The sequence below is a fragment of the Drosophila kikkawai genome, chromosome 2R (assembly GCF_030179895.1).
Source record: "Drosophila kikkawai strain 14028-0561.14 chromosome 2R, DkikHiC1v2, whole genome shotgun sequence".
Classification (NCBI taxonomy): domain Eukaryota; kingdom Metazoa; phylum Arthropoda; class Insecta; order Diptera; family Drosophilidae; genus Drosophila; species Drosophila kikkawai.
The window spans coordinates 13712504-13724623 of NC_091729.1; the positions used below are offsets into that span (position 1 = coordinate 13712504).

General features: G+C 39.1%; 1 protein-coding gene across 1 annotated transcript in view; it reads left to right on the top strand.

The window, feature by feature from the left end:
* sano (serrano) overlaps positions 1-12120 on the top strand; it is a 93463-nt gene that overhangs the window by 40253 nt on the left and 41090 nt on the right. The window contains exon 3 of the mRNA XM_017177955.3: positions 461-507. The gene's annotated coding sequence lies outside the window, so the exon portion shown is untranslated. The remainder of the gene's footprint in view (positions 1-460; positions 508-12120) is intronic.

A 12120-nucleotide genomic window follows, 5' to 3' on the forward strand; every position in this document is an offset into this window, starting at 1 on the left:
GCAAAGCTTTTTTTCGGCTTTGGCCAAGAGTGACAATAAGAGTGCTATTGCCATTGTTAAGCGGCAGTTCGATTTCATTAGCCCTGTGGCTCTGAGTCTGCCAAGAAATTAAGTCACCAAATTGAAAGTTTCGAAAGTTTTCACTTTCCAGGGGAGGCAGAGATCTGCGACAATTGCAGGCAATAAATCAAATTGAAATCAAAGTCACTTACAGAACTGCCAAAAATGGGCTAACAAAGGCGGTAACACATGTCCAAAATAAATACAGAAACAATGTCAATTTGTAGCCCGAAGTGAAGCCTCTCTTTACTTGAAGAGCTCTGCTCTGGAGTTCATTGTCTGCTTGAGTTTATTTCTACTTGTATGGATTTTCATTATTTTCATAAACTAATTTGCATTTCTCTTTTGCCAACTCATGTGTTTCTTTACCTTTTTTTTCTCTCTATTTATTTCTTTGCAGTAATGTGATCGGCGATCTTCGGGAGCAATTAGAAGACTAAACAAAAGGTAAGCAACGGCAGCTGGCAGCGATTTTTGGCATTACGCCCACGCTGATTCAACTCAAGTCCCCTTCTCATATATAAAGCAAATCCATATCCAAATCCCCTTACAATCTGGGCTGAAACTCACTCACTTTTCAGCCACAAAGAGAAAGTGCATTTCACCCAAAGAGTCTGTAATTTGCCAGAACCCGCAATTAACGCCTAAACTCGGGCTCTTTCCAGTGCCAATCAAGTGCGTGGATTCCCCAGATCAAGTGGACTCTGAAGTTAACATTTCGTTTCGTTTCGTTTCGCTGGGTTTTAATTATAGAGCAGAACCTGGGTAGTCGCCGTGTAGGTGTTTCCCCTCAAAAAAAAAGAAAAATAAGATTCATAAAGAATTGGGTCAAGTTTGAAAGACAGGTAGCGAAAGTTTTAAAGTGACATTATTACTAATATACGAGGGTGTTCTTAGAGTGCTACCCTTTGTGGGCTCTCTAAATACCAGAGTTTTAGAGTGGTTAAAGCTTAGGTAATCTTAGAGCCGTGTCTTACGCATTGGCTAAGCTCCTCAAGTTCGTCGCTTAAGTCATTCGTTTTGGTGCCCATTGCCCGGTGCGTAGACTTATAGACATATAGACTTTATACCCGTGGACTTGGCACCGTTACAAGCCAGACAGATACAGCCAGAGCCACGAGTGGCTCAAATGCTGCCTGACGGCGGCTTCATTAAAATGTCTGCCTGCCTGCCAGATTGAACCTGGCCAAAACCGTTTTGTTGCTTTTTCGAGAGAGAAATACCTTGGAGTTTGGAGAGATTAAGGAAAGGGTATGATAAAATGACAGAAAGAAAGAAAAATGGTATGAAATGTTACAGAAAATATATTTAAAAGGTTTAAAATAAAGCTGAGCTGAGAAAGAAATAGTTTATTTAAGTTTAAAATACTTAAAGTGGCTCAAGGGTAACATAACTCTTTCTATTTTTAAATATAATATCTTAGAATATTTCCTTTACATTTCCTTTAACCTTCAAGGGTATTTCCCAGCCTTTCTTTATCTCCCCTCTAGGGTATTAGCCACTTCTTCAGTCGGCTTAGCCAGAAATACTCGTTTGAAATTGAAACGTCTCTGTCTGGTGCAACGGCGGCTTTGGGCTGCGAGTAGTACCTTGGCAAATGCATCATCGTCTGTGGCACGTTGTGGATGTCAGCTTATCTCAGCCAGACGAACGCATGGCCCGGCTCTGGGCCTCAAAGTCTGAAAAAGTCTGGCCAAAAGAAGCTTCCGCCTTGGCCCCGGTCAAAACGCTGACTCCAACGCCATCGCTGCTGCTGCTGCCACCAGCGAGCAATTTTCAATTTGCCAATTGTAGCAGTAAACTTCTTTATAGCTGTTCTTTCGCTCCTCTTGGCCATCTTCATCTTGCTTGGCCAAGAGAGTACCGCAGTACCGTTAGCCTGCTGGTAGGTAGGTTCTCCCCTCATGTGGATATTGGCCTTAGGTGTTTGCCTTGTCTCGACTTTACTTCACCTGCTGTTCGTCTTCGTCTTTGACGTGGTCTTCGACTTGGTTTTGGTCTCTTGGTCTTGGTGTGCGTGCTGGGCTGGCCTCCACTAATTTGCGACAATTGGCCAGGCCATTAGCCGGCTTTTGGTGGGCCAAAAGTGGGCGTGGCCTGGGACTGTGAGTGGCCATGAAGTTAACTGAACTGAACGTAGATACATATACGAGTATATATCAATTTATCGAGGAATTCTGCCATGAAATTATAAATGCAAAGATCTTAGCCCTCCCCTTACGGAAGTTCACTTTAAATTGGAATTTTCGTATTTAATTGTATTTGATTTGTGAGAGGAAAACAATTATGTGCGAATTCCGAGGAAGAACCAGAAAGGTCATGGATGGGACTCACTGATGTGTAGAAGGTTGTGAACTATTAATTTGGTTTCAATTAAAGCTAAAGCCTAGTAATTTTATTTTAAAAGGAAATATCTTGAAATAATTATTGTTGGAGCCCGTTTCCTAAACAAATTAATTGCCTAACAATAGTTAGTTAATCTAGAAAGAAAAATCAAGGAAAAACCCCTCCCAAAAACCATTATTCTCTCTTTAAGCCAACATAAATTAATTCAACTCAGACAGAAGCTGTTAATGATTTTTCCTGAAGACCAAAGCTAAATTTTCCTTGAAATCCAACACCAACTGACTCATTTTCCAGCTAAAAAAAAAATACCACCACACATAAAAACCTCCTAGCTTCCAACGTAAACGAAAAAATCCCAATTAGTGAATGACCCTTTCAGGTTGGATTTATGTTCCATAAATATTGAACAATTGACAGACAGACGTCGTTATTCTTGACCGACCACAAATCTTGGCCAGCTCTTTTCCGCTGGCCAGAGAGACCAACTGCAGGCACACATACTCGTACACCTATGGACAGCCACATTTGGGTGGCAATTCATTAGACACACGCTGCTTTGCATGATTTTGGTTTAGGGTTTTCTTTTATATCGTTTTTTGTGTTTAGTTTGGCAACGTGAGCCAGCCAGCTAACGTGACCCAAATTTCGCCTATGACCGCACATACTATACACACACACACCCGGGTGTTGCATTTCGGGGTGCCGCCCCCCACAACCCAGCGGGGGGCACACACCCCTTTGCGGCTTGAGTTCAAAGTGAAATTTTGTACTTTGATTGTTGTTCACATGACCGCGATTGGTTTGTCAGAACCTAATCAACACATCATCAATAATAGTGGGGAATCATTTCTCTCTTCTTTTTTTTATTTTGCTGTTTGATTGGTTCTATGTTTGGGGGATTAATCACACACAAATTTACACTGGGAATAAATTTAGAAATAGCTTCGATTTATTATGAAATAATTCAAATGTTTGGTAATGAAATTAAAGCATTTTTAAAGCTCTGATATATAGATAAAATTTACTTTTGCATGTTTAACAAAATATTCTTTGCATTGCAAGCTACTCATAAATATTTAGCAAGGCTTTACACATTTTCTCTCTCTGTAGACAAGGCGTGAAATGCAAACATAACATCGGCAACAATGAAAAACAAACAGCAAACAAATGGACAAAAGCAAATACTGGGGGGTTTCAGCAGGCGGCTACTTCGAAATGGACGTTGATTATAGACTTGCCAAAAACAAAAACACAAACAAAACTTCATGAAAAAAGCCTCTGAAAACTTAATGAAAGCCAAACGGAACAGTTTGTGGTTTTTGCAAATTTTTCCAGCGGTTCGTGTGGGTGCCAGGCAGGAGTCAAAGCCTCCTCTCTGTCTGTGGCAATCTGATTGCCACTGTCCACTGGCAATTTGATTGCCACTTCTCCTCACTTTGGTGAGTGGGTGCCACTATACCCAGCCGCTGCAATTGATGCCTGCAATTATCCCCAGAAGCCACACAAACAATGCGCAAATTAAACGCAATAAACAAAATCAGGGTATTACGCGGCCACGGGGGTAGGGAGGGATTAGTGGCAGCAATCGAGTAGGCGATTACCGTTTGAAAAATAGCCAAGCTGCAGGGGAGCTTTAGAGTTTATTGTGGATAATAATATCAAGTGGGCAACGCGATGCACATCTAGTTTTTTGGGTGGTTTTATAGCATCTAGTTGGTTTTTTATAGCCTAAATCCATAGGGTAGAAGTGTGTGCCACCATAATAAAAAATTTAATAAATTTTCATAATAAACAGGGTAGTTATTAATTAAATAATAAAGAATTAATATGCTTATCGAAGCTCTGCAACATATCCCTAGCCTTAGTTGACTAGCAACATTTGGTTGTGCAACATTATTGTGTTGACAGTACATAGAGCGTGTTGCTAAACATGCTGCCAAGTTTAATAATTGTTTCACAACATGTTCTTAGCAATATTTTATAAGAAACCATTTTTGTTGCGTGCTCCGCCATTTTAGATTTAATTTTTATGCTAAAAATTAAGTATTTCAATACTTTTAAATGCTATTTAGGCTTGTAGATGTGTCAGTTGGGGTTTAGACTTAAGGTACATAGCTTTTTTTTACTTGTTCCACTAAAGTTTATATTTATATTTATAGAGAAAGGTGCTATAATTTTTTTAAAAATTTTAAATACACTTTAAATATACAAAAATATATATATATATATCTATTTTTTTATAGACATTTTTACCATCCATCAAGTAATTTCCAAATAAACCAAGGAAGCTCTCCCTGAAGCAGCCTCAGGCCTCAACATTAGACAGCAGCTCAAAACAGGGGCTTGCAGAGGCATAGGGGTTTTCAGTCCCCTCTTCACCCCTTTTCCCCCCCTCCTGTGGCCAGAGGGTAATGTAAATATTTTACGCCACAATTGGCGCGTTGATTTGTTGCATATTAAACAACGACCGCAGGCTGCGTAGGCTGCCGCCACAGAGAAAAAAAAATAAAATAAAGCCAGAGCAACACCGCCAGATACCGCCATCGAAAAGCCGCCAATCGCAAACCGTGTGTTTGTGGTGCAATTAGCCTTTTTCCGCCATGGATTTCTGTGGGGCATGGCATTGGTTATGGCCGCGGCGCTCCCGTAATTTGCTCATAACCCGGCCTAATAGACAGCAGCGTCAAAGGCCCAAGAGCCAAATTGGGTATGTTGCTGCCACCACCATGTTGTGTTTGTGTGTGTGAAGTGTGTGTGCCAGCATTTAGCTGCGGTAGCTGTTGTTTTTTTTTAATACAGTTTCAGGCCTTAACCGATTTCTGGCCACACTTAATGGTGGCCAACGCCTCGTAAACACGCGCCAGCAAAAATACAGATATTTGTTTAATGGCAAGTGTTAAGTAAGTCAAGCATAACCTGGAGTTGGACACGAGTGCCAAGAAGGAAGTGTGTAAATAATTGTAGACTAGAAACACTTGAAAAATATATTTTTAGGGGAAATTTTGGTTGAAAAATTAGGTTAAACAAGATATTTTTAAGGCGAAAATGAACTGTATTAAGAATTAAATACATTTTCTAAAAAGCAATATTAAATAAAATTGTTTTAAAAGAATCTCTTACACCAAAAATACTTGGAACTTGTCAAAAAGCGTACAACATATGTCCAGAAATGACCAAAAAGTGGCCTAAATATACACAAAATAGGGATTACAAAAGGTTATTCTTAAGTCAATTAAAAACTATATTACATAATTAGGTATATATTATTTATATGATTCTAAAGCCAAAAACATAGAAAGACTTGCCAAAAACCAATTACAGTTTGCATTTTGATATGTTATTTTATTTTCCTAACAAATTATATATAATATAAATTATTTAAAAAACTAGTAATATCTTTTACTTATCATATTTTTCCTCCCCTAAAAAACCTAAACTTACCAGCCTTTATAATGCTTTTTCATTTGCAATTTGAGTATGTGCATCATCGTTAGCATTTAATGATGTTAATTACTTTTCACATAAATAAAACATTTTAGCAAAAATTAGCCACAGAGAATCGTTTAAGTAATTCTTTTGGCAACCTCAATGGCTGACTCGAAGCTCTTTATCACGCAATCAAAGCCCCGTCAAAGAGTTGTAAGCGACCTTGGCTCGAAGCGCATAGTTTTGTGGCTTAGAAGTTGGCGCCTTGTCATTGTTTTTTCTTTATATACAAATACGTTTTGTGGGTTTGTATTTTTCTTGTTGTGTAAATTCATGAATTTATTCATGCGCTCATTGCCTCAATTAATGCGACATTGAGCGCAATTTGCTGTTAGTCATTAATCTTCTTTGCAGTTTTTATTTTTTGTGGTTATTTTTGGGGGAGATGGATGGGGCAGGAAGTTGCTTGTCTCAATCAATTTCGAAAAGGGTTGCCGTTGCCTGTGTGATTGAGGATCTTATTTGGGAATCCGCTCAAGCGGTCTTGTTCTCATCGGTTCCCTTTTGGCCGGCTCACGTCTTGCCACTCGAACTTGGTTTCTGGCCTGGTTTTCAGCACGTAATACGTGCATTAGTGTTCCTCCGCCACAATGCACTTGCCACACACTTGCTGGCTTGCCAATTGTGCTGGCAACCCTTCAGCAGATTGGCTCAAAGATTTATGACACTTTTGTTTTGGGGAAACCAAGAAGAAGGAGACTGAGACGAAGGAAACTCAATGCAAAATCAATGGCCACGACGACAACGACGACGATGCTTATCGTCAAGCGGTTCAATGGTGGCTGCCTGCCTTTCTGGCTTAAATACTCTCTCCCTTTTTGGCCGATTGAGCAGATGATAGCCTGAATGATTTATGCTTGACACGCTTTATTGAAAAGCTCTTCGCGTAGAGAGCTGCTGAACCCTTGCTCTTGAATGGGGTCATCAGCTGATAGTAGTCTGATTTATATGCGCCAGCATTTGACATTCATATTTTATCTGCCACTTGCTGTGCTGTATGCCACTGCGGCTGCCAGTGCTTCTAGTGCTGCTGCCTCTCTGTGCAACGTGTCGTATGAGTGACATTAGCGAGAATCCCCCAGCTAACAAGCTGCCATCTTCAGCCAGGAATAACAGTTAGACTTCATCTGGGCTTTGCGGCCGACTCTTTCCTTTGCATGCCCGCTGATAAGGCCACAAACAATGACAGCAAAAGGAGCAGGAGATGGAGGAGGAGCAGCCACAGTGGCAACCTGTCCCAGACCCAGTCCCAGTCCGTATGTGGCTGAGGAGGCACCCACCCCAAGAGATGCGACATCTCATGTTTGTAGACACTTTAAAAAATATAGAAAAGTATTTTTGCTTAAATAAAATAGAAGAACCCCTTTAGTATCCAAAAAAACATTAATCTTTTACAGTTTGCTTTTTTGTTTACCTTTTCTTACCCTACATTTCTCTCACTGCACTGTTTGCGGCATATACTTAACAGTAAAAATAAATATTTTACTATAAATCATGCATTAGAGTCGCCTGCTGCTGGTGGTAGTAGTGCCCCCTTTGAGCCAAAGCTACCCGCCCCTACCTTGTTCCCTGTCAGTTGCTGCGGCTGTGCGACTCCTCACGACATGGCTCGGAAGTAACACACATTTAGCGCTTGGCAGTCACAGAAATAGTTTGGACATGGGGCTCCGCGGATTGGCATGGCTAAGAGATACCCGTTTTTGGCACTGCCAGACAGTCAGAGAGCCAGGCTAAAAGGAAAACAGACAGCCACCTTTTGAATGGCTAGAATGTGATTAGGCCTGACTAAAGAGAAGATACTTGAAGAATTTTTTAATGATTTACGGTAGATCTTTAGGCAAAAGGCAGCTAAAATCGGTAGAGATAATTCTGGAAGCATTAAGAAACTTGTCTTGGATGGAAGAAAAAATGTAAATATTTTTAGTGAAGAGTTTTTAGAAATTTACAAAATATTTCAGGAAGTTTAATTGATAGAAAAGTAATGGTAATTATGATAAATAATTTAAATCTAATGAATTCTTGAGGAAATATAGGAAAATTTTTAAATTAATTGATGGAAAAGTGATGGTATATTAAAAAGAAATTCAAAAAGATACGCCTGTTTAAGAAATATTATTGAAATAAATCATTATTCCTAAAATAAAAGCTTAAAAAATAATAAAAACCCCAAAAAAATTTAAGAATTAATTCCAAAAATCAAATCAAAAATCTTTATAAATTTTTCGTTATTTAAATAAAGGCTTTAAAATATTTTCCTAGCTAAAAACTAGCTTTCCCACCTGATCATCTCTGAATAAATGTTAAAGTTTCTCCTTTAACAACCTGCCTTCAGCTTATTCCCCAGACTTTGTATTGGTGACATTTAACAGGGAAAATGGAAAATGTTTATAAATAAATTGCTAGCGATATATTTCAGTATGGCACACGCAATGGCAACAACAACAACAGCAACAATAAAAACAAGTAACAAAACATAGACAACATATTACGTATACGCCACGAGTGGCAGGCAGTGCGTTGGATTTTTTTTTTTTTGTATTCCCAAAAGGCAATATCGCCGCAACGCATGCGCTATGGTCAAGGCAAGTCTTGGCCTCGTAATCGATGAGTCCGTTGCACATTTGGTCAATAAACGCATTTCTGTCATTTTTGCAGCCGCAGCAGCGGCAAATTTATGGCGCGATTTGTGAGCAAGTTGCAAGTTACACACGTTGCACGTTGCAGCCGCAACGCGCTTGCCAAATGCCATTTTCATTTTGACTTTGACATTAATTTGTGTGGCTGGCAAGACGACAGTCCGTGGAGGGAAACCAGGAAGTGCTACTTGGCTAGAAAGAGCATTCATCATTCATCTTTCCATATGCAAAGGAGCAGCGGACCAGCGAAGGCAACGAAGGCATCTCCCCATCCACTGGGAGCACCATTGTCATTGTGTGTTGGCCCTGGCCAGAGCTAACAAGCTGCAATCGATTTATGCGTGCAGAAATGATGATGCCACTGAGCCTGTGCGTGGAGATTGCCTTTTGGCCAGGTTTTGGCTACCACTGCCACTTCTTTTTCGTACTGACTGCTTCCTGCTTTTGCTACCAATGCCATTTTTTCCCCCAGCTGCCGACCATGTCACATCATTATTTGTGCCACTGACTTTGGTTTTGGTTATTTATGGGTCTCTGGGTAAGACAACGGGGTATTTATACCCCTTGGTACTTGGGCGATAGAAAGGGGTATATGTAGGTTTAAAAATATATTTATTAAATGTTAATAAAAGGGATTTTTAGGGGTGTATTTTCCATAGTTATTCCAAAGATCATCAGGTGTACACAAGCCCATATTTAAATTTTATAAAATAACTTTTTATCTGGGAGCTAAAAAATAATAAAAAATATTTCCTTGGCTTAAAAACCCGAAAAAAATGTATATTTATATTATATATTATCAGAAATTCTTATATTTCTTTAAGCCAAGGCAAAGGTATAGCCAAATTTATGCATCTATCCTAAAATACACCCTAAACTCTTAGGTATCTCCCAGTCGTAGCCCTGCTTTTCCCTTACCTTCTTTAGATTTTTTTTTCGGTTGTATTTCTGTCGATTTCTTGAGATTTTTCCTTTTGGCTTTTCGTTTGTTTTGTTTGTGACAAAACCGCTTCAACGGTTTGGCTTATATCGGTAAATCACAAAATCTCCTTGGCCCCTAACAAGTGCGCAGAGTCAGAGAGCCGGAGGAGATGATGTGCTGCCTGTGCTGCCTGCGCTGCCTTTTGTGGCCGAAACGTAGACGAGGCGAGGGTTTATTAAATTTATGCAAATTTTATTTATAAAAGGCACTGAGAGTCGTCTGGCACAGGGATTGCTGCACAGAGACTGCACAGAGACGAGACCCCATCGATACAGTCGCTCCTTCTCCAAGCCAAAACTCCTCCTCAACTCTCTGTCAGCTGCAGTTCGACGTTCTGCCTACGCCTCATCTCATCTCTCATGTGTGTGTGTGTGTGTGTCTCCTCTGGAATATTTTATGATTTTTGATTTAGTTTGAGAGTTGATTGGTTTTTTAGAGACGTCAAAAACGTTGACATCGCTGACATGGCGCGGGCGTTGCAGCCCCGATTGCCATGTCTTTATTACAATCAGGAGGGGACACCGCTGATTGACTGAGGAGTTTCTCGATTTATATGCTAAAGAGCTCAGTTTGTCGGCTGAATTGAGTTGACGGGCCCAGCGAACTTGCCACCAAATTGACCCAGTAAACGTGGACATGTATATATCGACAATTAGGCCAGGGCTTAGTCAATAGTCGCTTGTTCCATTATTAAATATTAATTTTTAATTACGCTTCAGCGGAAACATCAAACATACCTGTCATTATTTTAATTGTTAACTGGGTCGAGCCGAGATCGAACCAAACATTGATTAATATGCGATTTCCACGCTGCCGCAAACCAAACCCAAAAAAATAACAATGATAGACGAGGGGCCTGTAAACAGTGCAATATGTGTTGTTGAAGAGATATTCATTAAAAATTCGAGACCAACAATGGGAAAATTGCTGGCCAGTTCCAACATATCCAACATTTCTATAAATATATATGTGTATAAATAGTGGCAACATAAAAGGGAGGTGGATGCAGCAATCCTACAGGCAGCGGCAAAAAACGTGGGCGTGTGATTAAAAAATAACAAGCTTAAAATGCGCATAAATAACAATCGAAGTTGCCAACAATAAAAATAAAGGAAAGAAACATTAAAAAATTGAAACACAATATAGGGAGGAGTGGGAACAAAAGGGTTTAAGGGGGGGATAAAGGGGAGAGTGGGCTTTAAGCCATGTATTTTGTGGGCGCTAAAGAAACAAAACCAAAATAATTGTGGTAAAGTGAAAAGATATTCATGGTTTTTTACTAATTTAGAAATATTTTACTTATGCCTGAATAATTTAATATAAAAAAATAAATAAAAAAGAATAAACAATTACCATAAAAATATAGAAAAAAGTTAAGCCAGCAGAAAAAGTAAAAAGTTATAAAAACCATGCATTTCAGCTACTTTTTGATGTCATTTAAAATGTTTTAATATGGATTAAACTACAATTTTAATAATTAAAAAATAATAAATAGTTTATAAACGTTAAGTTGATACAAAATAACTTTGTCAAGTGCTTCAATTGGGCATTAAATTAAATTAGCTTCTGTATTAATTACAAAACTCATACTCTGCATAAAATAAACTTTATTTTGAGGTGATAATTCGTTAACTGATAGCTATCAATATTTAATTAAACAAATCAAGTGTGCTGCTTAAATATTTACAAAACAGAGCCAGCAAGACCGGAAAAGCAGACAAGATATGTGTGATAGACAAGGCAAATAGGAAAACAAATAAACAAACTGATATTAAAAAAGGTTGTCATATATGCAGACAGCCAGACAGTTGAATAAACAAATGAAACTACCAAACGGAAGCTTACAAATTGAGTAAGACATATGGGTTTGACGGTTAAATAAAATATAAAATATATCTACTCTGGGAAATCGATATCGGTTTTTTGTGTGCTCGGTTCAATAGAACTTCACCACGAAGTGGAATGACCTTTGGGGCCACGTTTTCTCTTCCCCAACCGCCAGTGTCACGCCCCATCTTTCTCTTGAACCCCTTCTAACCCTACCTATTCTCCAACTCCAGAGAAACAACGCCCACTCCCGACTTCTTGCCAAGCTTTTTGCCAATTTAACACCTTTCTATTCTGCGTTTTTGTGCCTTTTACTTGGCTCACGCGTCTTGGCGTTACAATTCAATTGTTTTTCTCGATCTTTTTGTTAACAAAAAGCCAGACGAGAAGGAAAATTAACTTACAGCACTAATGTTTCACGCCGCATATCGATATCTGGCATATCTGTATCGGTATCTATAACTGACACACTGCCCTTTGGCTCATCTTTGAGTTTTTTGGCTTTTAGTTTCGGTTCATTTACTTTCTTATTGTCTTGGGAAGAGAAAGGTTTTGCAATTTCAATTTGTTTTGCCGCAGCTAATTACAAAATCTTATCTTATATATATGCATAAGTGTGTGTGGTATTAACAATTGGGCTAAGACAAAAGACAGCACGACACACACACACACACCCCTTTTGGCCAATAGATGATTAATGGGCCGCGACACATGCCAAGGACGGCCCAAAGCACTTGAAAAAAAAAAATATTTTTAGCCTAGTTTTGGTTAGAAATGTGACAA